Here is a 27,719-nt window from a genome sequence, read left to right on the forward strand (position 1 = left end):
TTAGGGAGTCATTAAATAATATTCCTGCCCTCCCTCCTCCCCTCCCCAAGTTTGCACCGGTTGAGAAATATGACACAAAAACCAGATAGACGGAGAAAGGGAAATGCCAGCTTTATTATAGTTAAAGCTGATTGGAGGTGTGGTTAGATGTGTGGCCACAAAGGGCTTCCTGGTTCTTCTCTGTCCTTTAGACACCCTCCCCCTCCCGCTCCCACTGCAGGCAGAGCCTGTCCGGGAAAGGCACCCTCTTTGTCAGGTGGGCGATCCAAAAAGGGACCAGAAGACTCTGGGCCAAGAAGACCAGTTTCTTCTCCCAGACTCTCCATGCTGATGACTCAGGCGTGGGGGAGGGTGTGGAGAGACGCTGCAGAGTGTATACAGGTGCTTTACCCTCCAGAGAAAGGGAAAGGGTATTTCATCTCTGCTGTGGGAATATGCAGAGAGGGGAATGTCCTTAACCCCCAAAACCTCTCTGCCGTGCTGCCACAGCCCTCTGCTGTGAGCCCTGGACTTGTCCTGCATCTCCCCACCAAGCCCCTCTGTTTGGGCGAGACAGTTCTCCTTACGGTTCTCTGCCCTTTCTCCACAGCACACCCTTTGTCTACTGCACCACCCATGCCACAGCCTCACTGTCTTCACTAGGGTGACTCTTCTCCGGGGAAACACCCTCCCAGCGTACCCTTCTCCCTCTTCCCTAGCCATTGGCTGATGGTTTTCCTTTTCTCTGTGAATACTTTTTGTATTTATTATATGCCCTATACAAAGAGTACTATAAAATAGTCCCCATTTTCTAAACCTCTGACAATTTATCCCTTTATTGCATTCTTTCTGGTTTCTCCCATCCTTCATTTTGTCTTTTTCACTTATAGTTACATGTGTAGGAGTCTTGCCTCCCCAGTTAGATTGTAAGGTTGCTGTGGACAGGATTGTTTCTTCTGTCTGTCCTTTGTACCCCTTCCCAGGGCTAGTCTAATATCTAGTGCGGTGTTTGTGTAGATAGTAGGAGTGTCTTAGCTTGGGTTCTCTAGAAAACAGAGTCTGAGGCAAAACTTACTTGGGAAGGCTTTATGAGGAGGTGCAATTCCAGAACACCAATAGTGAGAGAATAGGGGGAGCAAGACAGATACAAGATTACGTGTCGCCAGGCTGCCCGTAGCTTCTCAAGAAAACACAGTTAGTTGCTCTGTGCCGTACATTGTCTTGCAGACAGGGAACCACTGCACCTCACAACACTCTGTCACAGGGAGGAAGGCAAGGAATTGATCTTCCAGCTCCTTCTTGTCTCCTGTCTCTCATTGGCCAGGGTCACCCTATTGGGCTTTAAGTCCGTGTTTCCAGGCTGTGTTACCTGGCCCCTCTGTTCAGTCTGTGGGGAACCCAGATCCTGTACCCCACAGCCTGGTGCCTCAGGAGAATCTTGAAGTGATGGGAGGATCCAGAGCCTCCACAAGACCAGTTATGGTGGACCAGGTGCCAGGGCTGCTGTAGCTCCTGCACAGGGCTCATGACAGATGCTGAGCCAGAGCCATCACCCCTGGGACACTGAGACAGCTGGTGGTGTTGGGAGACAAGGTGGCAGCATGGGCGGGGACTTTTCGTTTACATGGAGCAGGCAGCCAGAGGAACAGTGTGGGGAGTAGCAGAAAAATCTGGAAAAGCACATAAGTTGGATCCAATACAGCACCCAATACATACATATTTGCCAAGTAACTAAATATAATAAATGTTTAATAAATCTTTATTTACTTCTGTTGGTTAATTGCCTCCTATGTTTCTACCTTACTGGTATGATTGGGAGATACAAAGGGAGATTTAAGAGTCAACACAAACTAAATACGTAAGTGTTGAGGGATCAGAGTAGAGGAAGAATTAAAATGTGTGAGATCAAGGGAATTAAGCAAGCAAGGCTTCCTGGGGGAGGTGAGTTTTGAGTTGTCTTTTGAAGGCTATAATGGTAAGGATTTATAAAGAGAAAGGAATTGTCTGCAAAGGTCTCTTGGAATCTTAGAAGCTGAGCAAAATGCCAGGTTTGGGGGTAGATTTTAGACATCTGCTGTGATAGTGTAGCTTCATCATTTTTTAAAAAATGTAACAATCATCTAGAAAATTGCTATTTATACTTTGGCTTATACTCCAAACTTTGGCAAAACCCAAAGGTGTTTTCTGCCCTTGAGATTGGAAAAATTAAAGTTGATGGTATCTAGTGTTGACAAAGAGATGGAGACACAGTTTTCTTATCCATTCTTCTAAGTGTGTAAATAATCACAGCCTTTTTAGAGGTCAGTTTGATATTTTGTTAATCAGAATTTGAAATACAAATAAATGATTGACCCAGAAATTCCATTTTTTGGAATTTATATATACATAAATATATTTACAAGATTATCCATTGCAGTTTTATTTCTAACAGTGAAAATGGATTCAAATGAAATATCTATCAAGAGTAGAATGGATAACAAACTAAGGCACATCATGTTATATGTCTGTTGAAAGATGTAGGCCCATTTGTGCTGGTGTGGAAGGGTCTTGAGACACGTGGTTACATTGAAAATGCAAATTGTAAGAGCATATATAGTATCAGACCAGTGATATAAGAAACAACAAAGAGCAAAGCCAAAAAAAAAAACATACCAGCCTAAGGACTGGGACGTGAAGGAACTTTCTCTTTTTATTGTTTGCTTCTGCATGTGTTCCATTGTCTAAATTTAAGGGAGGAAAACCCTCAAAGGTATCATCCTTTAAATAAGAACTAAAGTTCATCTCCCAGAAAGGGTCATAGGAAATTTTCATGTTAATGCTTAAGAATTAAAAACAAAAAAAAAGGAAAGATAATTGGGAAGGAAGCCATAGGTAGTTCTGTACCTGGTGACATTTCACAGATTGCTTAGGATGAGGAATTCTTTTTTAGGAATTGAAGAAAAACTAATGCCAACTGATTAAAAAAGGCTTTTTATAGGCTGAAGTAGTAGAAAGGTGGAAAAGAGTATCAAAAATTAGAATATAGTAATTCAGTTCATTGTGGAAGGAAAGATTTTTCTAAAATAGAGTAATACTGAAAATAGAATAAAAATTTGATTTTATTGTGCAGATTAACAAGTTTTATGTGGACAATATGAAAGATTTATATAAACTGTTTTATTCTAAGGATGACATTGCAAATGAGGCATTTTTCTTTTCTTTTGCTAACTTAAATACTGACCCTAGCTAGAATTAGTGTAGAAAAAAAAATCAGTTTCAAAGATCCTAGGACCCCTTTCTCCACCGTCCCAGACAGGGGCTCAGACATGTAGCCCCTCCTTCCACACTTGCTGTGACAGGGGCCTCACCTCCCATGAGGTGGCCGGTTCTTTCCTTGGACAGCTCTGCTTGTTACGAAGTTCTTAGTGCTCTATTGAAGTAAAATCTACCCTGGGGGAAGGTTTACCTCTAATGCACATTAGAGTGAGCTTTAAAATTGATTAAGGCCCAGTCCACACCCTAGACCAATTAGTGTCCCTGAGAATGGGGCCCAGGCATCAGCATGTTTCTGCAGGTGCCCCAGGGAGTTTCCTGTGCTCTAAGGGCTGGCAGCCACTACACTCCTGGAAACTCACTGGATTTTTTTTTGGTAAGGAAGACTGGCCCTGAGCTAACATCTGTTGCCAATCTTCCTCTTTTTGCTTGAGGAAGATTGTCCTGAGCTAACGTCCATACCAGTCTTCCTCTATTTTTTATGTGGGACGCCACCACAGCATGGCTTGATGAGTGGTATGTAGGTCCACACCTGGGATTCGAACCTGCGAACCCCGGGCTGCCAAAGGGGAGCACAAGAACTTAACCACTATGCTAGAGGGCTAGCCTCAACCCATTGGATTTATTTATTTATTTTTTTGTGAGGAAGACTAGCCCTGAGCTAACATCCATTGCCAATCCTCCTCTTTGGCTGAGGAAGATTGGCCCTGGGCTAACATTCGTGCCCATCTTCCTCTACTTTATATGGGGCGCTGCTACAGCGTTGCTTGACAACAGGTGCGTTGGTCCGTGCCCGGGATCCGAACCCGCGAACTCTGGGCTGCTGAAACGGAGCATGCGCACTTAACAGCTAAGCCACCAGGCTGGCCCCTCGACCCATTGGATTTTTAAAGAGTGCTCTCAGGTTTCACCTTCATCTATTCTCCAGGAAAATTATCCTCCAGTCTTCATGTGAAATGGCTTGTAAGGTTTTAAAGGACTGTATGATGAGTATCAGTCTATACTGAAATCACTATAACAGGGCTTTTCTTTATAAGAAATTTTGTGAAATATAGTTGTAGTGAAAGAATCATATAACAAAGAAACAGACCAAAATTTAATCGTGGGATATTTGGTATATACTCATGGGCTTGTATTTTTGTATCTATGCTTTAGTGAAGTTTGTTAACTTGAAATTCAAGGTCTACTCGGTTGTAGCAATTGGACTAAAATGCAACATAAGACTATGGGTTTGGGAGTTCGTGAGTTAGAAATCTATGTGCTGAGCAGCTTCTTGTGAGTCAGCCTCTGTTTTTTAATGTCTCAGCATTCTGCTTTTTGTAATGATTTAAAAACCAACCCAGGGCAGTGGCAGAGAGAAGCCAAAGATGGGACACATACCTGGCTTGATTTAGTGGGAAATAATCAACCAGTTACAGCTTTTTAAAAAGAAAGAAATAATAGGCAGAATATAAATTTTTTGGTTTTGAGTTTAATAGTGAGAACTAGAAATTGTGATATGGGTAGTGATAGAATCTAGGTTTCCTCCAAAAGCCTATGCATATTATTTTATCTAGCAAGTTAAGGCAAACATAGCCTTGTGTTCACAGTTTCCATGGGACTTGAGGATTGTTTTTGCCTGGGGAAATTTTGTTAAAGTTGAATTTCTGACCCCTGAAATGAGGGTCCATCACAGGTCTCTCATAAGGTGATGTTCAAACACCTAGAACAATGTGGGAGGGGGAGTTAGGCATTATGCCCCCCCTCAAAAAAAACTAGGTTCCTGGACCCCTGAGTTGGGCATTAGAATGAAGATGGGGTGACCTGGTCCTCAGACATGGTACCTGGAGACTGGAGTGACCTGAGAGAGGCCAACGGGGTGGAAATGGAGTTGAAGAGTGACCAGGCATGGATCTGAAGAGGCCCTGCAGAGAGGCCAACGGTGGGTGTCAGGCAGATGGCAGCTTCTGAGCAGACGGTGTCGAGAGGAGCCCCAGTTTTTAGTATGAATGTAGCTGCCACAGGCTGTCAGTAGGCGGGAGCTGTGAAAGGCATCAAGCTGGTTATGGAAAGTAAGTTGCACGTTGCCCTTACTTTTTTTCCTATAAGGGATATAAAATATTTCATCCATTTCTATTGAGGGAAAAACAAGTTCAATATTGTTCATTTTAGGTGAAGTGGTGATGGTGGTCAGCAGTCTGGAAATCATACTTTCCCCAGCTTACACTTCTCTTAATAGTCTGCACCCATCAACCCTGACCTTGCTCTTGAATTCCCACCTGGCATTCATTCACTCATTCATTCATTCATTCTCTGACCACAGGGGTCGTGTTCCGCCAGGGCAGTCTGCTGCTCCTCACCCACCTTTTGCATCTGGCCGAGTGTTCTGCATCTTGCCTCGCCACAAGCAGCTCCCGGACGTGTCACACCTCTCGTTCCCCAAACCTGGAGTGCTTCGTTTATCTGATTTCACCTTGCGGTGCTGTATAGAGGCCGAGGTGACAAGGAACTGACAAGAGGCATGCTGGTGACAGCCAGGTTCTGTGTCTGCACCACACACAGTCATCCCAGTTAACTCGGGGAGACCATTTCTTTCTGAAGGAGGGTCGGTTCCATTTCTTTTTCTTCTAATCCCTTTCAGTGGGGGCTCAGCCTTGGTGAGTAATGAAACTCTGTGGCCCATGGCCCCTTTCCAGCTGGGTGCAGTTCCAAGCTGCACTCAAAGCCATCACTAATTATGTTCAAAGTTTCTTATTAATAACAGAGTAAAGACGTGAGTGAATATTAATTTTCTTTAATGAGAGGGCTTGGCTAGTTTATTATGGGTGTGAAGCTGTTTTGGTATCTGTAGATGGAGCACTGGCATGGAGCCTCAAATGTCAGGAGGCATGATGATGCCCTCTGGCAGGAAGCTGCCAATTTTCTGGGACAGCTTTTCCCACATTCTTGCTAAAAAGGCTGTGCCCAGCTCAATGGCTTGGCAAGTAGAGCCAAACCTGGATTTGAACCGCTCTCCTAGAGAATCCGTGATCACTCTGTGGGGCCATAACAGGTTCATTTTTACATTTTCTTTGTTTAGTTTTTCCTAGATAAATCAATGTTTAAATGAGTCTGTGAATTTCATCTAGTTTAAATCCACTTAAGAGAATGTTGGGCTCTTAAAAAGTATCAGTTCCACACATACACATGATCTATGATCCACCTAGAATAGTGCATAGTACACAATAGTACACAAAGGCTCTTTGATTACTGAATGTGATTAATGAATTAATGAATTTTGTTAATGAATTACTACAAATTATTAAAGCAAGAGTAAATTTCTTTGCTGGGAAGCAGTTTTTTAAAAGGCAGATTTGTTACTCTTTGTACTTGAAAATGATAAAATCACTTCTTTAAACATATTCTCTTATCAATTTCATATCAATTTATCAATTAATTTAAATTTGGGAAGATTCATTATATGTTAGGTCAGTGGTTCTTGGCTTCACGTTAGGAGCCCCACTCAAGACCAGTTAAATCCGAATCTCAGGTGTGGGATTTTGGGCACCTGGGGTCTTAATTTTTTAACAGCTTTTTTGAGGTATAATTAACATACAACAAACTGCACATATTTAAAATAAACAATCTGATAAGTTTTGACATGTGTACACCTGTGAAACCATCACCACAATTAAGGTGATGAACACATCGTCTGTGGATTCCTGAGTGCCGGCAGGGTGGAGAAGCCCTACAGTAGAGACTCAAAATCGTGAGCTGCTTAAGGTGGGTAACTTGTAGCTGTTCTTCTCATCTAATATTTAGTAATAATACCACCACCAATGGAAATAGTTATTTATAATTCACGATCTAGCCCTTTGTTTCTTTTGAGACATAATATGTTTCTTTTTGAGGCATACTGTGACCATATTAAGACAAGAAGAAATATCATTTTTTATGTCGAGCTAGCGGTATTTCCCCTAAACTCTTGTGTCCCGGGAAGGACTGTCTCCACACATAGTCTGGGATTGGAGATCAATTTGTCTATCTGTCCTGCTCTGATAGTGTTCATTGGAAAAGTCAAGCTTTTAACAATAATCTGGGTTAAGAGTCAGCCAGTGCCTCTGATCATGTGTAATCTAGCAGACTACTCATTGCCAAGCTACAGACGTACGGCAAATGGCCGGGGCAGGGCTGTGGTGGGGAAGGGTGGGGACTAGGTGGGAGTGTGTGCTGGCCCTGCTCTGAGAAAGCACCCGGCCCAAAATCCTCCGAGTTTGATCACAAATCCTGATGAGGGAAATGGATCCTTATATTGAATAATGCTCCGTGTATCAATTGTGTAAGCATTTTACTGATTGTTTTTCAGCCAGTGCTAATAACATAGGGTATCTTTAGAAAATGATATCAAGAAGTCAGCCAAGGGCTGGCCCCGTGGCTTGGCGGTCGGGTGTGCGCGCTCCGCTACTGGCGGCCCAGGGTTCGGATCCCGGGCACGCGCCAACGCACTGCTTCTCTGGCCATGCTGGGGCCGCGTCCCACATGCAGCAGCTAGAAGGAGGTGCAGCTATGACATACAACTATCTACTGGGGCTTTGGGGAAACAAAGGAGGAGGATTGGCAATAGATGTTAGCTCAGAGCCCGTCTTCCTCAGCAAAAAGAGGAGGATTAGCACGGATGTTAGCTCAGGGCTGATCTTCCTCACACACACAAAAAAAATCAGCCAAATGGAATAGCATTAATGGGCAATATTAGGAAATTGGTTAAATGAATATAATTTCTTTAAGTGGTTGACTATTAGGCAAGTCCTAAAATTGATTTTGTAGGATATTTAATGACTTGGGCACATGTTCATTTTGTATTGTTGAGTGAGAACCGCAGCTTACTAAATCAGTGCGTACTGTATAATACCACTTTTCTTTTGAGAAATGTGTATGCAGACACAAGCACACAGGAAAAATAAAACACTTGGAAGACATGCACCAAAACATTGATGATTTTTATTTCTGGTGGTGAAAGAAAACATTTGGTTTTCATTTTTTCTTCTAATTTTTCTGTACTTTTCCTATTTTGAAAAATGAAAACACTTTTTTATAGGAAAAAATAAGTGTTATTAAAAATCAGCTGCAAGAGTTCTCCCCAAATCAAAATGAAACCCTGTCTAAAACAATCCAGTCAAAATGAGGAACAAAAATAAAAATCATTAGCATTCCAGCTTCGAACTCGTGTGCGTTACCCAGTAGGCACTCCCTAAACGTTTCTTCAGCGATTTGAGTGAATGACTGGGGCTAAGCAGAATGAACAGACCCATGCTCAAGCTGGAGCTAGTTCAGTTGCTTTTTAGAGTCATCAAAGCAAATTTGAGTTGTTTATTCTATTAAACTCAAGGTCGAGGTTGCAAGGCATTTGTATTACTGTCGAAGTGTGTTGGCATTTTGTTTCATTTTGACTGACTCCAACTGTTTTTTAGTAAGAGGAGTGGGCAATATGCAAATAAGCACGTTTCTGCATATGGGCTGTTGCATTAGTTCTTGAAAATTAGTTTAGCAGAAGAGCTTCGATCTGAGGAGGGTTCTGTCCAACACGGGAGAAGACGTTAGATGAGTCCACGCACCCCTTATGTTGAGGCAGTGAAAGTGGCTGAAGTACAGGAGGGACTCCCTACATCCCTGAGTGTGTCCCTACACCCAGCCCTCTGCACTGGGCCTTGGCTCTCTCCACCGCTTTGCCATATGCAGCTTTGTTTTCTCTCTGCCTCTCCATATTGCATCTGTCTTCTCAGCCTGCAAATGTGCTCAGATCTCCTTCAGCCTGCAATCTCTTCTCATCTCTGCTGCTCCCTAGAGTTACCATTCTGTTTCTCCCCTTTCTTTCACTGCCAACGAATGTCTCAAGGAGGTTGTCAGTATTTACTGCCTGATTCAGCCAGGAGTACTTTCCTACTCCTCTGGACTCCCCAAGCACTTTATCGGCACTTCACAGTGTCTGTGTCAGTCACAGACTTCCCTGAGTGCTAAGCCAGGCATCTTCCTGTCTGACACGTTTCTCCCTCTACCTCTGAATTCCTAGGAATACAGCAAGCCCTACGGGGACTGATTTCTGAGACTTCAGGGCATCTTTCAATTCAAGAATATGGGAAGGTTTGTAGAGGCTCCTGGCTTTTCTCCTGGAACATATTTCTACTAAGTGCCCTATGTTTATTTGATTATACTTCACATCTAACGTGAACTGCCTTTCCAACATTAACTAAAGTTTTCTCTCTCACCTAGTGTCTTCCCCTCCTCACAAAGTTTTTGTTTAATTCTTTGCTTATTTAATAACTTCAGCAGAGCTATGAGAGGCATGCCATAACATAGAGTCAGACAGACTGGGTTCAAACCCCACCTCTGGCGTGGACAAGCTCTCTGACTTTGGGGTGCGTTACTGGACTTCTCTGTGCCTCAATATGCCCATGCAGAAAATCGGTATAACAATGGCCACTGTATGGAATTATTGTAGGATTAAAAGTGCTGTCTGGGGAGCCCTTAGCCCCCATCTGGGCCAAGAAAACCACTCAGTGATGCTGAAGCACTTCCTTTCTTCCTCTCTCCCTTCTTTCATACCTGAAAACAGGTTTAGAGTAGGGAAACCGCACTGAGGCATGAGTGCTGAGCCAGCGAGTTTGTGCCATTCAAAGTGGTGTCCCAGCAAACTGCCAGATGACACTTCATGAGCCTCACTTCATGAGAGGGCAGTCACTCTAAAATCACCAACCACAAATATAAGGCCGTGAATGCCAAGGGTCTCTTCTCTCTGCTTTGCTAAACCAGTGTGATCTGTCCAAATAATTGGAAATAACAGAAGTATGCATAGCAAGTATTAAAGCAGCAGATGGTACTCATATGCTAGCAGCTCTCTGTGCTGCCAAGTCACTCACACATCCACAGCCATGGTGGAGGGAACGGGGAAGCATCACATTTCCTTCTTTTCTTGGAATTGCCATCTTTTTCTCATCTCTGATGCCAGTGTCTTCTCACAGGATTTAGAAGAGAAGAAAAGTCTCACTGTTCTGGAAACACTAGAAAACGTTCCAAAACTTTCTTAGCCCTCTTCCTAGCAACAGATCCAATGACTTCTTCCACATTTCTTCCGGGTGGCACTGCTCTCGTGGTGTTTATCGCTTTCTGCCACCTGCTAGCCATACCACCTTGGGCCATTAGTCCACTTTCTGTGGCTCAGTTTTCTCCTCTATTAAATGGGGATAATAAAATCACCCACCTCATAAAGTTGTTATGAGGATAAAATATATGCCAGACAGTTACAAAAGTACCCAGTATGGAGTAAGCACTCAGTATATGTTGCTGTGTAGGCATGTTAGCTGCATAAACAGTGGTTGCACCTGTGGGTTGGTAGAAGTAACATAGACAAGACTCACAAAGCTTGCCTCTGGAGTCCTGACTTTGCCACTTACTAGCTGTGATGAAACGTTGAGAAATCACCTACCCTTACTGAAACTTTATTTTTATCTGTAAGATGGCGAGAAAAATACTTATTTTTCAGTATTGAGACTACTTCTGTGAAAAATAAACCATAAAATGTCGTACAATACAAGATGGTATTATTATCTCTCATCTCTGTCTTCGAGCAGAAGCTGCTGGGTCTGCGTCGTCTTTATATTTCTTGTGGCTCCCAGGGCAGTCCCTTGCCCCTAATGGACCTAAACAGTAATTGTTGAATGAACAGTTTAACAATTCAACACAGCTGAGAAAAAAGAATCACGCCAAGAAGGCCTCGTGTGGTCAACAGAGACGGCGTGAAATCTACACGCACACTCACAGGTTTTCTTTAGGGACGGGCCCGTCAGGCCCTCCCTCTGGAGCTTTCCAGTCTCACTTCACACACAGTCAGCCCTGGGAGGACCAAAAGTATCCAGTTAGAGCAGTGAGGATGAGCTGGGTTACTCTGGCCAGGCACACTGACCACCATGAGAAATTGCAGCTCGACAGCCAGACAGTAATGGTGGAGACAGAAAAACTAAGAAAAGCAGACACGAGAACTTAAAAAGCCCTTCAGTGTGGGGCTTTTTACAATAAAGAGAGATCCCATAAGGCTTACTGGAAGCTAAATTAGACAAAGCAGTTGAGATCTTTGGAGAACAGTTTCATTCTGGTGGGGATATACCAGATGACCTAAAATGACGGCTTCTGTTAATTTTCATGATTGCCGCAGGGAAGGATGAAGCTAACTTGGTTCTGTTTCTGCAATATGTTTCTCAAACATAACTTCTTGGTCTGCTGCACAGGTAATTACTTTAACTACCAAGTTCATGTTGCCAGTTATCTCAACTATGGCCTAATTTTCTCTAACGATGCTGAAACCTAATTCTTCTGGGTTTTGCAGTCTCTCTCAAGTAAATGTTAAAACCTTTATCTAGCAACTGAATTTCACTATTTTTATACCACTATTTGCTCTGTGAAATAGTGTCCAATTCAGTGTTTTTATCACAGCGTGAACATCATTCTAGATGGCATGCTTGTCTAATTTGTAGATGACAAGAAGGTGAAAGGCATAACAAATATTTTGGAAAGGCAGAATTGAGAAGTCAAAAGTTTTTGGCAGTTGGAATAATGAACTCCATTCTAAAAAGGTGAAATATTAATGAGGTGAAAATAAAGCTTTCACTTGGTTCTAACAAAAATGCCTACAAAGAGATAAGGGAAATATTAATCGTCAATGTGATATGCAGCTGTAAGAACACCTGGTAAATGAGGTGCTGTAATTTTAGTCCGTATGTATTGGGCCTTTGGGGCTGTAGAGAACAGAGACTCACTCAGGCCATCCTAAAAACGAGGTACTGACCACACAGCTACTCTGTCTGGATCTGGAAAGTGGTAAGTTATCAGGGTCTAAGGCAACTTCAGGGAATGACTCTTCTCTCTTATGGTCTCTCTTCTGGGCTTTCTGGTCACCTTTGCAAATTCAGTAGGTTCTCCTCTGACTCCCAATATCCAATCCAAATCCCAGAGAGTGCTGGTTTGATTGACTTGGCTGATTGTCATCTCTTTTCTAGGGCAGAGACTTTTGCACAAGGCTACCTCATGGGTCAGCCACCAGCCTCTGTGGGATGCTCTTGAGCCCTGTTGCAGTCAGTGGCCTCCTCTGCTAAAACAACAACTTTTCCCTGCTTTTGTTAACAGTGGGCTGTGCTTGGAGAAGTTTACACTAGAATGCAAATCTGGATATGTCTCCAAAGGCCAGAATTGGGATCAATGAGTGCAAGCTACAGGAAGAGAGATTCAGTTCCATACAGAGTTCCCTAAAAATGGAATAGGCCATAGGCAGATAGATGGTTGGATATGATGACCTTCCAGGCCCCTTCCAATTCCCAAAATTGTGTTTTTATTTTTATTATCGCTCTTTTCTTTTTTCCCTGAAGTATCTAATAAAAACCATCTTTTTGCATTATTATTAAAATGAGCCATGAAGATAATTCTGGCACAGTATAATTAGCATATGCCTAAGGTGTCAGAAATAGTAATGCTTTTGCATTAGCCTCTTAAATGAAATATATTTCACATGTGGAATATTTGTAAATTAGACTTTATTATTGTCAATAACAATGCTATTTAAAGAAAGGAAATAATTTACGTAATGTAAATGTCATGGAGCAGCAAATTGCAACAGAGATGCTTCTCTAAGATGATTTAAGATGAGTGTAAGAATGTTTGGTAAATTTTTTCCAAATAAATCCAAAGATTTCAGTTAGGCTTTTAAACTCATGTCATGATGGACTGAGTCATTTAGGAAAGATTTCCGTGATGACTCTTCTCATAGTTGCCTGAGCTGAAGTCTCCAAAATAGTGTAATCGAATCTGACCATTCAAACTTGACTAATTTGGATGTGTGTGTGTGTGTGTGTGTGTGTGTGTGTGTGGGTGGGTGGGTGGTGAAGGGAGAATAAAAATCGTTCCACAGAATGTTAATCCTCTCACGAACAATAGAAACTAGTCATTTAATCTGAGACCATCTGAAAGCACCAGGAAGACTCCAGGATGCTTCTGCTTCCACTTGCCAGTGTGAGAATGCGTTGTGACAAAAAAGAGACAAAGCAGATACAGGGCGGAGCAGCCATGCCTCCAGCTGCCTCTTAGCTACATTCCCTCTAGGCAGTGCATAGTTAGGGGAGAGACTAGCTTTGTTAAAATTCCAGTCCACCATTTGGAGACAAGACTAAGCTCTCTGGCTTCTGTGTGCTCATTTATAAATTGGCGATAATAATAGTACTTAAGGGCACAGTGTCTTCTTAGCACAGTGTCTAGCTCATCCAAAGTGCTCAATAATTTAGCTACTAGGATTATTTTTTATCTTTATTGTTCCTTAAGGGGCGGGAACCCTGAGGTTACGCTCTCCTCTGCCCAGAGAGCCAATGGCATCAGTCCCTAGTCAACGCTGTGGCTCCATGTCTCCTGATCATACCCAGCCCAGCCTGAAATAGAGCTGTGTCCAGACCTAGCTCAAGGTCTGACTCATACCCCGCAGAAGACTTGAGTCCGTCCTGGTGTTGGTACTTTGTTTGCTTGGACCTTGCATAAATCACTGTACCTCTCAGAGCCTCAGTTTCCTCCTCTCAAAAATTGGAGAACTATTTAATTTTTTAGAGTTTTAAAATTTTGCATACTATTAATTTAAATTAAATTTGATTTAAAACAAAGGAGTTATCAGGTGCAAAATATGTAGAGAAGACAGAATGTTAAAGTCATCGAAGAACATCTCTGACTTTCTTTCTTTTGAAAAGATTCCTATGTGTGGGCTCCATCCCATCTGAGATTCTGATTTAATTGGTCAGGGATTTATTTAGCCTGGATGAGGCCAAGCCATCGGTAAGTTTTAAAAGCTCTCCCAGGGGTGCTCATGTGCCGCAAGGCTGAGAAGCTAGCAAGCCCAAGGTCAGCCTGTCCGTGGAGGAGGCAGGTGTAGAACGCCCAGTGCCTGCTCTTCTCACTGCAGACTGACCCCTAGTTCTGGTTTAAAACAGGTTTTCTGAACAATCCTTCCTGTGCTTTTTCCTGTTTCTCATAAAAGTGAGGTATTAAATAAACACTCCTGTTAGCTGGTTTCCGTTTAATTAAGGTTTCATTCTCTGTAGTTCTACCTTAACCTTGTACTTGTTTTCTTACAGTGGTGTGTTAAGCAACCTCTTTATCCCCAGATGCCTTCTCTTCTCACCGCCTTCAAAGCTCCCTCTAAAATGTAATTGCGTTGCTGAGTTCCTCTTCGACATTCTCAGCCTTGATCAAATACTTAGTTCTTCATTGTTTGTTCTTTGCAGTCTGTACTAGCTTCTTCCCAGCCGCAGCCTCTGTCGATGTGATTGTAAAGCGCGGTGTATTCCCATGAAGTATTAAAGTAGATCAAGTGCTTTTTTTCCCTTTGATTTGTGTACACATGGTTTCCTGCTATTTAGGCGTCGTTCAGACTTCTATCTTATACCAAAATGTAATTGGAATTATGTTACCTTTTCTCATTATCCGTTGCCGTTAAATTGCTTAAAGTTTCTTAGACATTGATATCCTTAAGTACAGTAATGCTTGGTTAAAATTAATCATGGAATTTAATATGTATTAAGTTCCCCTTGTCAATTTTAGTCTGATACTAGAATGAAATCTCAGCTTAATAGATTAACTCACCCAAAACAATTGACACTGTTCTGTGTTTTTTTCCTTTTCAGGAATCTTTGTGATCTTCTTCCTCAGCAACCCCCCACCCCTGTGTGCTGAAGACTTTGCCCAAAGCTGCTCTCAGCTGTTGGCAGCATCCTGAGAAGAGGGCAGCTTCAGAAATCAGGGAAGCTTTTAGGAGACTCCTGGCCCAGGGGATTTTCTGAAGGTGAGAGCAAATCTGTTCTCTCTTTGTCTTTAGAAGTCTGCATTAGCTGTTCTGTCTTCCAAAATCTACTTCTTAGAAAAGAGTGAATAGGGGAATAGGTTATTGAAAATTCTCTATAAAGAATTGAATTTGTCTTTTTCAGCAGAATTTTGTAGCAGTTACAAAGGAAATCAATTGGCTATTTTGACCAAAAAGGAATTTATTTGAAGTTGTAGCTCTGATCTATGAAGATTCATTTGAGCACACACACACCCTAAAAAAAATCAATAACATTTCTCTTCTCAGAGAAATTTCTTATGTATTTAGGGTCTCTATCAGCCTTCATATCTGCCTTACCCTGCCTTCTAGGATTGTTTTAAGGATCGAACAATATAATTTCTGTGAAATCACTTTGTAAACCTTGAGGTATTATTTGCATAAGAAAAACTATTACTATTCCCAAACATTTATAGTCCTCCAAAATACTCTCATAGCCTCCAAACTGTTTTCCTCAATAGTTTGATTCATTTTTAATTTGATTCTGTAAACTTTGCTAGGATCTCAAGAAGCAAAGGTTATTGATAAGTCCTTACCTTCAAGGAATATCTGTCAAACGCAGGAGACAGACACATAAATAGATATGACCAACTCCAATATGATAAAAGTATACTGAGAGTGCGTTAAGGAATCGAAAAGTCATTGAATGCAGTGTGGGGCCAGAGGACTGTGTGTAGAAGCAGGCTTCCTGAGGAGGTGACCCCTGAGTTGAGTTCCCTGGTGAAGAGCAGGGTGGGCTGGAGGAGGGCATTTCAGGCAGGAGCAGTGGGATAGGGGTGTGAAACTCACTGGTGGAAGTAATAGGTTGTTCAGAATTGTTGAACCATAGATATGGTGTATATGTATGTATGTGTGTGTGTGTGTGTGTGTGTGTGTGTAAGCACTGAAGGGCTTTAGGCTGGCGGTCATTGGCATTTTAGGTGTGTTATCCTGGAGAAAATGTAGAGAAAGAGCTGGAGGTGAGCAAGGTTGAAGGAAGGAAGATTCATTTTGTAATGATGTGGAGAAGAGATGAGAGAGCTAGAATTAGGGTAGAAACAGTGAGGTATACAGAAAGAGAGAGAAATTTGAAAGAGCTAGAATATGCTGGATTTGGTGGTAGTTTGGGCATTGGAAGTGAGAAAATGTTAGGACTTGGGATTCTCAGGTTTCTGACTGGGGTGACTGAGAGCCTGATGATGCCATAAAGGGAATTTAGCAGGGAAGTGGACTTATTCTTGGGGAAGAAAGGACTTTGAGGTATGCATGGGACATCTAGGTAGAAATGTCCACCAGGAAGCTGTAAGTGTAAGTGTGGAGGTTTGGGGAGAGTTCAGGGCTGGAAACATTGATTTGGGAGTTAGAGGCAATAGTTAAAAATCTGTTTTAAAATATAAATTTGATTTTGCACTGAAGCCTTCAATATTATTCGTTCATGTACTCACTACAACTCACCACATTCTCAATTTCCATTTTATTTTGACATTATCTACCATTTCATTTGTATCTGTACTTGTTGGTCTCATTTTCTTGGCATAATTAGGATTTTTCCTAGGGAAAAATGTGGTGACTTATTTAGTTTGATGAAAGAAAGTTTAAACCAGTATTTAAAAAACAATGTAAACCCTAAAATTTAGGCGAGTGACAAACCAGTGCCACTCTTCATTTTAATTCACAGTAGTTACAGAAGTTATTTAAGAAAAGTGCTTTGCTTTCAAAAGTATAGTTTTTTCCCTGTATAAATCATGTTTTCATGTCAATTTCTCCTTCTCGTTGCCCTGCCCAGGATTTGAGCATGGCTTAGGGGAGACTGAACAGGATCTTTCTTGCGTTCTTCAGTGGGGGTGGTACCAGGGTCCCTCCGCTGGGTCTTCCCAGCATCAGCCCAGGACGTCGTTAAGGGGGCCTGTTCTAACAGAGGCTGCACTGTCTCAGATCAGTCCACCCGAGCTAGACTTTTGAAATACATTACTCAGAGCCTTCTTTGAGGGAATGTCATGGGTAAAAATTTTAAATTCAAATAGTACTTACAGTAGTACTATTTTGAGTGAATTTTATTTGATTACTATGGCCTTAATTAGCTTACTAACTTTTTTCCTTGAGACCTGTTGGAAAATTACAAAATGCTCCCTTTTTACTGTTTATAGTCCACTTCACTACCATCTTTCCAGAAACTTTAAAGATCAGCTAATCTATCACTTTCATTTTTATACACAAGAAAATTAATTTGAAGCAAAGTTAAGTAACTTACTTAATGCTGACAGCTGGAGCCAGAGCCCTGGTCTGCTGAAACTCATTCTGCCCTTGCCACTCCATCATTTCTTCTCTTATTCCAAATCTTTATTGAACTGTGAAGTTTTCTATATGTCATAAAATGGGAAATTGAATTAAGTAAATCAGTTCACACCGATGGCATTTTCTTTGGTTAATCACTCTATGTTCAACAAATAGATTTTGCCTTAATACTTTAAACTCTGATTAAGGTTTTATTATTATTGTTATTATTTTATTTTATTTTATTTTTTTGGTGAGGAAGATTAGCCTTGAGCTAATATCTGTTGCCAATCCTCTTCTTTTTGCTGAGGAAGATTTGCCCTGAGCTAACATCTGTTGCCAATCCTCTTCTTTTGGCTGAGGAAGATTGGCCCTGAACTAACATCTGTGCCCATCTTCCTCTACTTGATATGTGGGACGCCTGCCACAGCGTGGCCTGATAAGCTGTGCGTAGGTCTGTGCCCGGGATCCAAACCTGCGAACCCCGGGCTGCCGAAGCGGAGTGTGCGAACTTAACCACTATGCCACAGGGCCGGCCTCAGGTTTTATTATTTTTAATTTTTGTAATTTTAGCATGGATTTGATTTTTGGCATCCTTTATTTCTCTATACCGGCTCTACTACTAAACTGAAGGGTTGGAAGAGAATCAAAACCACCTGTGTTTAAATTCCAGTTAAAAAAGGACATATCAACATCCATTATTGAGCCAATTTTCCCCTAGTCAGTACTTTCCGTAACAATGAATTAGGCACTAAACAATGCAAGTACTGGCCACAAAACCCAGCTTCCTGAAACATCCTATTTTTTTTTCAGTTTTACTTTCCCTTTTTAAATAAAAGACAACTTTCATACGTGAAAAAAAGATACTCATCAATTATTTTAAAACCAACACTATTAAGCACAAGATATTTTTGATTTGGTCAAATACATTGAAATACCCACTGAATTTTATGTACAGAAAATGAATTTATGGAAATGCTGAGTTGGTGTAACTTAGAATGACGACACATGTATGCAAGTTGTAGGTGGTCTCAAGGACAATGAATTGTTCTCTGAAGTTCACAGAGTGGTCAGTCACTGCTGTGAAACCTGTGGGCTGTAAATCGTCAGGGTGCGTGTACAAAGCATGATTCACTCGTCTCGAAAGCTGCAAGTAACAAAAGGAATTTCCACTCATTTATGTGCAAGACGCAAAAAATATGTCTCCCTGTTTTGGTCTCTCTCTTTTTCTGCCTCTTTCTTTCTCTGTCTGTCTCTGCCTCTCTTTTTCTGTCTCACTCATACTCTCTGTGTGATAGACATTCTAAAATGATGTCTCCAAAACGTGAGACCCTGGACAGGGTGTGTTTATGGAACTGGCAGTGGGAACAGGGTATCCTGGGTATGGGAAGCAGGTGGACCGCCCGTCGTTTGGTAAGGGGTGAGGGCTGTGGGGAGACATTGTCTGACATGTTTGCCCTCTGCATGGCTTGGCTGCACTGGGCAGAAGGGTGACATGAACAGGGATGGACAGATATGGAAGCTGTTGCAGAACGTGAACACAAGACGGTATGATGGCTGGGAAAAGGCAAATCAGCTTTCACCGCTGTTGTTTGGCTTGGTGGTAGAGTCTTCTTCTGAACTCTCTTACTGTGAGAACAGCACAGAATGCAACATTTTTGGGTGGCTGCTGTCTGCTCAAATTCCAGAGTGAGTGTTGCAAGTACCATCATGCAAACAAAGCCATGGATAGAGTTGATGTTAGCTTTGGAGTTGCTACTGAAAAGTGTTTAGAGTTTGAGAGAGTGCTCAAGACTCCCCTCCTTCTACCCTGTGATTAGAGCCCAGAATTCTGCTGGAGGAGGGTTGTTCGGGGAAAACTCCTATTAGAAAGTAGAAGCCAGAGGGGAGTTGCCAGGGTGACACTTTTGAATGGGCAGTCTTCCAATAGGCTCAAATCATATTTAACAGTAAAATGTGTTACCCTATGCCCTTCTGTAGTGGGGGATTTTAAAAAGAAAGGAGAGAGGAAATGCTGAGCCACCAACTTTTGATACAAATTCGATCCCACTGTAGAGGTCATAGACTGCATCAGCAGTCTGTGGGCCATTTTGGTGGAGGACAATGACAACAGATTTCTAATCAGATAATGTCCTGCTACATTTGAATTTTCACTCTCTACTGCCTTTTGTTGTTTGAGTACTTTTGAAATTATTCTTGATTCAGGTTTATTATTAACTTTTCATACTCCAGCTTCTGCACTAATATCTTGCTGCTCATGTTAAAATGAGATTGTATTTTTGCATTCGTTAGTAGAATAGCAAGGCAGCATGATATGCATTAATGACTCTTCACATTTCCCCGTAATATAAGCTGATTCGTTATCCCCTGGGGATCTATTTCAAATTCGTGCCCTAATAAACCATTCTTGCTAGTTGTTGGCTTTCTAGCTTTCTAAAAGCTTCTACATAATGGATAAATAGATAATAAATAATACATAATTTTGGTTTTAAAAAACTTTTTAGTTGTTCTCATTATAAAATGGAAAATGAAACAGAACTTCCTCTTCATGATCAATAGTATAAGGATTTGTGCTGTATTTTTTAGGCAAGAACCATCCTGAGGCAATTATGTCTTTTTAATATGGTTTAGAAAATAAAATCTATGATGAAAGATTGAGGATAAAAAAATTATTGAGAATGCAGAACTACTAATAAGGTTCATTCATCCTTTGTAGCATCTTTCATTTAGAAGACATGTATATTGTCCTTGACAGAACTATTCAAAAAGACAATATCCACTTGGGTAATAATTATCTGTTCCTACTTCGAATTATTCTCTCTTCTCTTCTGTTTCCCCTCTTTGCTATCAAAGTTTTCATGTTTTGTTTAGAGTCATCATATTAGTGTGTGTATCACACAAAGAATGTGACAGAGAAAAAGGATAGAGTCAGAGAGAAAAAGAGAGAGAAGGAGGTGAAGAGAAAGAGACTGAAAGGCAAGAAGTAGATATTTCTCATTTCCTACACAGAATGCAGAGCAGTATTTGTAGTTCTTTTCCCCCCTCAATCTTATTTCTTTGATTTCTTTGTCCTTAAAGCTACATGATTTCTGTAACTTACAAACCCATAAACAGGTACACAGAACCATATCCTGAGTTGGGGATCAGAAAAATGGAGTCTCTGTAGTTGAGCTGTGACGTGCCACCCAGATCCCTTGTCCCTTTCAGGACTGAGACATGCTTTTCCTGGCTTCTGGGAGTGTTGACAGCTGAGATCCCACAGCTGGGTCCCTCCTTGGAGACTGCCTTCAGCCTTCAGCTAAAGAGAATTGCCTCATTCAAGGTTATACCACTTGCCCAGGGCAGCAGCGTACATTCGGTGACTGGTCAAAGTGGGGACACAAAGGCCCTTGCCCGTTTCAGGATAACCCTGCAGGACCTGTCTGGTCAGCTGGGGTTTTTGTTGTGGCTGCACCGCAGCCCAGCCTCTCCACTGCCTTGTCCTGCTTTGTTCACTCTCCCTTACATGTCGAGCCCAAGAGCCCTTACCAAAAAAATTCCTGCATGCAAATCCTCATCTCAGAGTCTGGTTCTAGGGAAACCTGAGCCGCAGGAGCCCCCACACACGGACCACGCCATGAGTGCATATATGAGTGTCTGATCCTGTATTTTTATACACTGTGATAAGGTACTGGCTCTGGAATGAGAATCAAGATCTCTGACCATCTAGCCTAGGCCCTTCCTTTGAAAAATGGGGATGACAATGCCTACATCTTAAAGTTGTTGCCAGGTTTTGATAGCAACGAATTCAGTGCCTGGCACACAGGAAACACTCATTAAATTATAGCTTTTATTGTAATTACCTGTAATTACCTACAAATAATCCATAAATAGTGCACTAGTTGTGATCAATTTATACAAAATGCATTTTAACGTCATTTTTATTACATTTATTTTAGGAGAGTACATAGGTTAATAAAAGATGCATCACCTGCAAATTTCAATAATTCTCCCACATTGTTAGTCCCCTTTTATAAAGTATGTGAACAAGTTGGGCAGGGTTCCAAAGGGGAACCTAAAGTGGTTAAAGAGATGAAAAGAAAGTCCTATGAGTAGAAGTTAAAGGATCTGGAATTGTTTAAGATTGGAAGACTGAGGCATAACTTGCTTTCTGTCTTCAAGTAAAGGGAGATCTTTTGTGAGGGGGATGTTGCACATGTTTTGTCCATGTTCACAGAGGACAGAACAAGAGAAAATGGACATAAATTAAAGGAGGAAGATGGTTGGGTTGGTATCAAGGGAATTCCTCTGCTCTTGGACAGTAAAGTATAGGAAGGACCTTGTAGAATATACACTTTAAAAAATCTTCAAAAAAAAAGACAACATTCGGTCCTGAATCACTGGGATGCTTCCCAGATTATTTAGGAGAAGTCTGAACTCTGTGATTCTTTGATTTCAGATTTCAGAAACGATGCTCCCTAGAAACTCAAATGTTTGTGTTTTGTAAATGGAAGAAAATAAATATTTATCTACATTCATTTTCTTTATAACTAAATTTCTTATAGTATCTTTGAAAATGTCCATATGTACCTTGTATGTGGTTTTCTGATAATGTAACAGATCTTTTTCGTTGAATAAGTGTCTTTCTGTACATTTTAAAATCTGATAGATATTATTATCATAATTTTCAGTCTTATTGTATGTCATCTCTATACTCTAACAAATAAATTAAAGCCTACCATTCTGAGCCATTTATTTGTACTCAATGTAAGTTCTTTTGAGACTCAGATCTTGGGATGACATTGTTAAAATACTCATGAGTGTTAAATCACTTTGAAGGGCTTTAGAACAATAGCAGGAAGACTGGAACTTTGGAGAAGATTGTCTTTTTCAGTCAATTAATTCCTTAGAGATAAGATTAAAGAATGGATATAGGACTAGGTTTTTAAACTAAATGCTCTTTTAAGACCTCAATGTCAGAAGATATGAGGAAGCCACTAAGAAGTTTCTAAATTACTAATAAGTGTGTTGGATTTTGCATTTTCTCTTTGGCATGTCTTGTCAAATAGTGACAGGCAGAGACGGAATGATGTAGATGAAAGAGCCCTGGACTGGGAGCCAAAATGCCTGGCTCCCAGGCCACCAAATGATCTGTTCTTCCCTCATAAAACTATGTCTGTGCAGGTTTCCTCTGGATTTCTAGTTCCAGCATCCTATCTTAGCTGCACGTTACACACAGTACCTTCTTTCAGCAGAAGCCCAGCAGACCTGAGGGTTCAGCCTCTGAGGGTGAGACCTGGGGGCCCCATCGTACCTTGATCTAAAGCGGATCTGCTTTAATTCTTTTTTTTAAAATTTTGTTAGCATACATAGGTAGGTAGATAGAGATTTTATTTAAGATTTCACTTGATTAAAAGCATCCACTGAAAATGAGAAAAATGAGTTTTAAAGATATTCTTACCAATTCCCATGTCTTCAATATTCTCTCCAATATATCCCATCAAAATACACAATTTCATTACTTCTGTTACTACCAAGTTAAAACTCTTCAAATGGCTATCTATCTCATGAGGAAAAACATACACAATCCTCACACTGGTATTCCAGGCCTCTCTCCCCACTGCATCAGTTGAGGTGAGCTCAGTGTACTAACACGTAAGATTATCTCCATCAGGTTATCGAATATGGTGCCTGACACTGTACGTGCTATGACAAAAGATTTATTCAATTATTTCCGTCTCTGATTTTGCTCAGCATTGTCCTTGCCCTTCTTCCAAGTTACCTAAACCTTTCTCTTCCTTTTGAGCACACCTCAACAAATCTCCTCCTCCAGAAAGCTCTTCTTGACTATCCCATCTCTGAAATTCACTCAGGCATTTGGGCATTTATACTAGTCTACATTACATTTACCCAGTTGACAATGGTGTTACGTAGACTGTGGGTGCAGAGTGTTATCATCACCTCCTGGGGGCATCAAGGAGTACTACAGCAGTCACAGTGACCACCACCCACCTAGGGAGATAACTCGTGCTTGAATCATCCCAAAATATAAATTTTCAATGTAATATATGCATTAAGACAGAAAGGTAAATATATTTTGTAAATAAATTTCAGCAACGTGGATGCAAATAAAAGTGATCTGGTTCTCATATTACTTTAAGTTGCAACACGTTGAAGCTTAAAGCACTTGCTTAAGATCAGATGATATAGTTTTAAGCCTAATTCTGCCTCTCACTTTGGGTCCTTCAGTAAGTCACTTATCCTTTATGATCTTCTTTTTAATAACTGTGATAATACTGCTATTCTTTGTTCTTTGTACTTCATGAAACACTTTTGCTTGTTGTTTAATTTTAGCTTCACAATGACCCATGAGGTGACTAGGGCAAGCTAATGTCTGCCAAACAAGAAAACTGAGCTTAGGGACATGCCCCTGAATCCTAATGTGATAAACCAACACAAGGCACTGAAACTCAAATCTTCTGGCTTCTATTTCAGTGTTTTACACACCTGTTACTACAAGTGTGGTCTACAGACCATCCGTGTGGACATCGCCTGGGAGCTTGTTAAAAACGCAGAAGCTCAGGCCCCACTCCTGCTTAATCAGAATCCGCATTTTAACAAGATACCCAGGGATTCATATGTAGTTTAAAGTTGGAGAAGTTCTGTGATTCATGGACAGTTTAAGCCTCTAAGGTACAAACATGAAAAGGTTTGATTTTTATTCCCTTTGCTGCCATCAAACCTCTCTCGTCAACTCTCTCTTCCTTTTGAAGAGGTCTCTAGCAGATCTGATAGATTTTTACTTTCAGGTTTTTAAAAGTTGAATACCCTCTAGTCCACTTTTAAAACTTCAAACTTATATGGAAATGAAAACTTTCCTTTCTCCCAGCCCAGCTTGTGCTCTTCGACAAAATTTTTTGCCTATTTTTATCAACCTGCTCTTAAACCAAATGTTCCACTGCCAAGCTCTCTCTTAGTGATGTACCATGATGGTACTCAAATTTTTCAGAAGTAGAAATTCAGTTGCCTCATTCAGTCTTCAGTGAAACTCAGAAGTGAAAACCAAGCATACATACCCAACATAAACTAAGAAAGTTCAGCCTTTATTCATTTTATTTCACCAGATTATTGGCCTAAGGATGACGTATGGTTATCTTTGGCAAAAACTGAAGTGGATGAAGTATGAGACTGTACTTCATTAAAAAGAAACATTTTTCAACCTTTTGTTCTTAATTTTTATTTAAGTTCTTCAGTCTTCTTTGGCTAGGAAGCCAAGAGTTAGATCTATTCACCATGAGCCAAATGACTGCCCTTGGATGTTCAAGATGGAACTCCATTAACGTCCCTGGGGGTTGTGTTCATTAGAATTCTTAGAGGTTGTGTTTCACCCAGTCCCAGCTATATATTATATCAGACTTCTAACTCCGTGTCTTCATCCCTGAAATGAAAGTTTCATTTTGGCTGTCCTGCTGCCTCCTCCGTGTCTTGTTTGTTTTCACTTTAATGTCATGAGAAAAGGCAGCTTTTGTCTTTATTGCTGGTTAGCAGACTTCATAAATATTCATTAGCAGGTTCCCTTTCCAGCTACTATTTTGTAATTCGTTATTTTTAAATGAAATCTGAAGTGAAAAATAACTCCCAATTCTCACTTTAATACACATGAGTTGTTAATCTTGATTTTGGAGGTCGTGAGCCAGACAGGAATGACTTTTCAAGGCTGTTTTCCTAGGCTACCTCATTCTGAGAAGGCACAGGCTCTGTGTGTGTGTGTGTGTGTGTGTGTGGTGTTGCTTGCAGCTCAGTGGGTGAGCAAATGGGACAGGAGTGGAAGGAATATTTCCAGAGCATCTGCAAGGGAATTGTGCTGGGCAATATATCCACTGCCTCGGATATCTTATCTTCACAAGGGCGCTGTGAGGCAGGTGTTGCTAATCCGTCTTACAAGATGAGAACCACAGCTTAGGGAAAGTTTGAGATTTGCTCCAGTTCACAAAGCTAGTAAGCGGAGGAGCCATAATGACAGATGCCGTTGAAAAGTGGGTGCTCCACAGTGCTCTTCTGGTTGTTGTGTAGAAATTGATAGTGGGTAATTTTGGAGTAAATACTTTTAGAGAGTCAATATGTTTTTTATTTTTGGTATTTATAAATAAATAAAAAGCAATAGTATATATTGGAGTATATGAGGAAGCCATTTGGTTTAAAACTAATTTGGCCTGACCTTGTTTTTCCAAAAGGGCCTGACATGGCCTCTTGAGCACACATTGCACATCTGCTTTAAATATTTACTGTGTCCCAAAGACAAGCAAGATGCCCTTAAAGGTAGGGATGTAACTTCTCCCCATATTGACATTTCTTTAAGGATAAGCATCTCTTCCTGGGAACTAAGGATTAATTACTGACCTGCTGTGTTCACCTTGTGACCACTGACCTGCTGACCACTGACCTGCTGTGCCAGCTAAGCATCTCGTGACAGTAGTAAAAGACATATTCCTGTCTTATGTGATGTATGCTCTTTGTTCCAAGATGATATATAACCACTCTGTACACCCCACTTCTCTGGTGCACTTCCTACCTTGGGGGAAGGAAGCCTCCCAGGCTGTAGTCCTCAAACCTGTCTCATAATAAACTCACCCCAATTCTGATTTATAGATTGATTATGGATTATTTGCATTGACAGTATACTGTACTAAGCTGTTAAGAAAAGTATTATAAACCTGGGCTCCTCGAAGTGGAGCCTGCCATTCCCACCCTCACTTTATCCTGAGGCTTGGCACTCGCACTTGGATGCCAGGGGACTGACCCAGGATTTCTATGGATTGCCCTTGTAGTTAGTGTTTTCTTTACTGGCTGATACTACCAAACTCTACTATTATCTGTCTGTAAAGAGGTTTTCCCACCTTCAAGAAAGCTCTGCTTTGCAGAAATGCCTTCCTTCCCACCTCCTCTGGAAAACAAAACAGATGCAACTCCAAAGTGACCGTGCGGGCTCAGCACCACACAACGAGCAGTTTCCATGTGCCCCTTTGCAGCCTCCCATGCTTCCCTGAGTATCAGCAGGAAACTCACACTCCATTTAAGGACTGTTGCTAAATTTGCTAGTCAGGCGGCTAATCTGTATTGTGAGTCTGTTTCTTGATTGTTGCATAAAATTCCCACTGTGTCTCTCCTTATTCAGCTTGGTGGCTGTGGACAGAGGACCCGCCTGGGTACCTTTCTGCCTTGGTGCAGATGGGGTTGCCCTGAAGCCACATAAGTTGGTGGAGGCACATGTTAAGACCAGCCCAAAGCAACTCTTTACCCACCTCTTGACAATTTTGCTGAAATTTAAAACACTATTTGCCTTTGGATACAAAATGAAGGCGCTTTTTGGGAACCCAGTAACACTCATAGTTGTCTGTTCTCTGCCAGGCAAGATGTAATTAGACTTCCTATGCAATTTACCACGTGATTTAGGATACGTGATTTAAAAAAAGCCAAGGGCAGGAGTATTTTTAAGTAATGTTAATTTAAACATTCCCAGAGTTTAACAGTAATACATATTCATTGCAGATAGTTTAGAAAATGAAGAAAAATGTGAAGGGAATAAAATAGCACAGGTAAAATGATTAGTAATTTTTTGATACTTATTTCTCGTTGTGCTCACACACATATATAGATACACTTTTAATGACGTATTTAGCTTTTTGCAAAACATTTTTATTGGCATTAGTCCTTGGGGCATTAATGCCAAGCATGTTTCTCCTTTTCAATTTTTTCTTTTTCTTTTTAGAGTGGAATATTACGTATACACAAAAGAGAGGGAGAATAACTCAGTGTTTGGGAGCATTTATCATGGACACAGATTGCCTAGATTCTGGTCTTCGCTCTGCTGTTTGCTCGCCTGGAACCTTGGGAAATTTACTTAATCTTTCTGTGCCTCAGTTTTCCCATATATAAAATGGGGATAAAATAATACTTATTCATAGAGTTTTATTAGAATTCAATAATAAACTATTAGCTATTATTATTTTAAAAAATGAATATAACATATATGTAAGGTAAAAAGAATAAAAACAAATGCAACCAACATAGGAAATCTAACAATACTATTTTGCTTGTGTTTTATTCCTTGATCACACCCCGTTCCCTTCCTCCTAGAGGTAAGCATTACCCTAAATCATTGTTTAGCTTTACATATTTTGAACCTCATATAATTAATGTCATACTAATTTTTACTTAACAGTGTGTTTGTGAGATTTTTTCCAGGTGATTTTTTCACTGCCAGTGGTATATAACACAATTTTTTTTTCCCTTTGGATAGTTTTTAAATTTTGTGTGATTATAAGCAATGCTGCTATGAACATTCTTATACGTGTCTCTAGGTGCACACGTGCAAAGTTCATTGCTGTTCCTTTGCTTT

General features: G+C 40.9%; 1 protein-coding gene across 1 annotated transcript in view; it reads left to right on the top strand.

The window, feature by feature from the left end:
• The window catches only part of NRCAM (neuronal cell adhesion molecule), a 272,550-nt gene that overhangs the window by 41,587 nt on the left and 203,244 nt on the right, over nucleotides 1–27,719 (top strand). The window contains exon 2 of the mRNA XM_058523123.1: nucleotides 14,895–15,052. The gene's annotated coding sequence lies outside the window, so the exon portion shown is untranslated. The remainder of the gene's footprint in view (nucleotides 1–14,894; nucleotides 15,053–27,719) is intronic.

This window comes from Diceros bicornis, chromosome 3 (genome assembly GCF_020826845.1).
Source record: "Diceros bicornis minor isolate mBicDic1 chromosome 3, mDicBic1.mat.cur, whole genome shotgun sequence".
Lineage (NCBI taxonomy): Eukaryota > Metazoa > Chordata > Mammalia > Perissodactyla > Rhinocerotidae > Diceros > Diceros bicornis.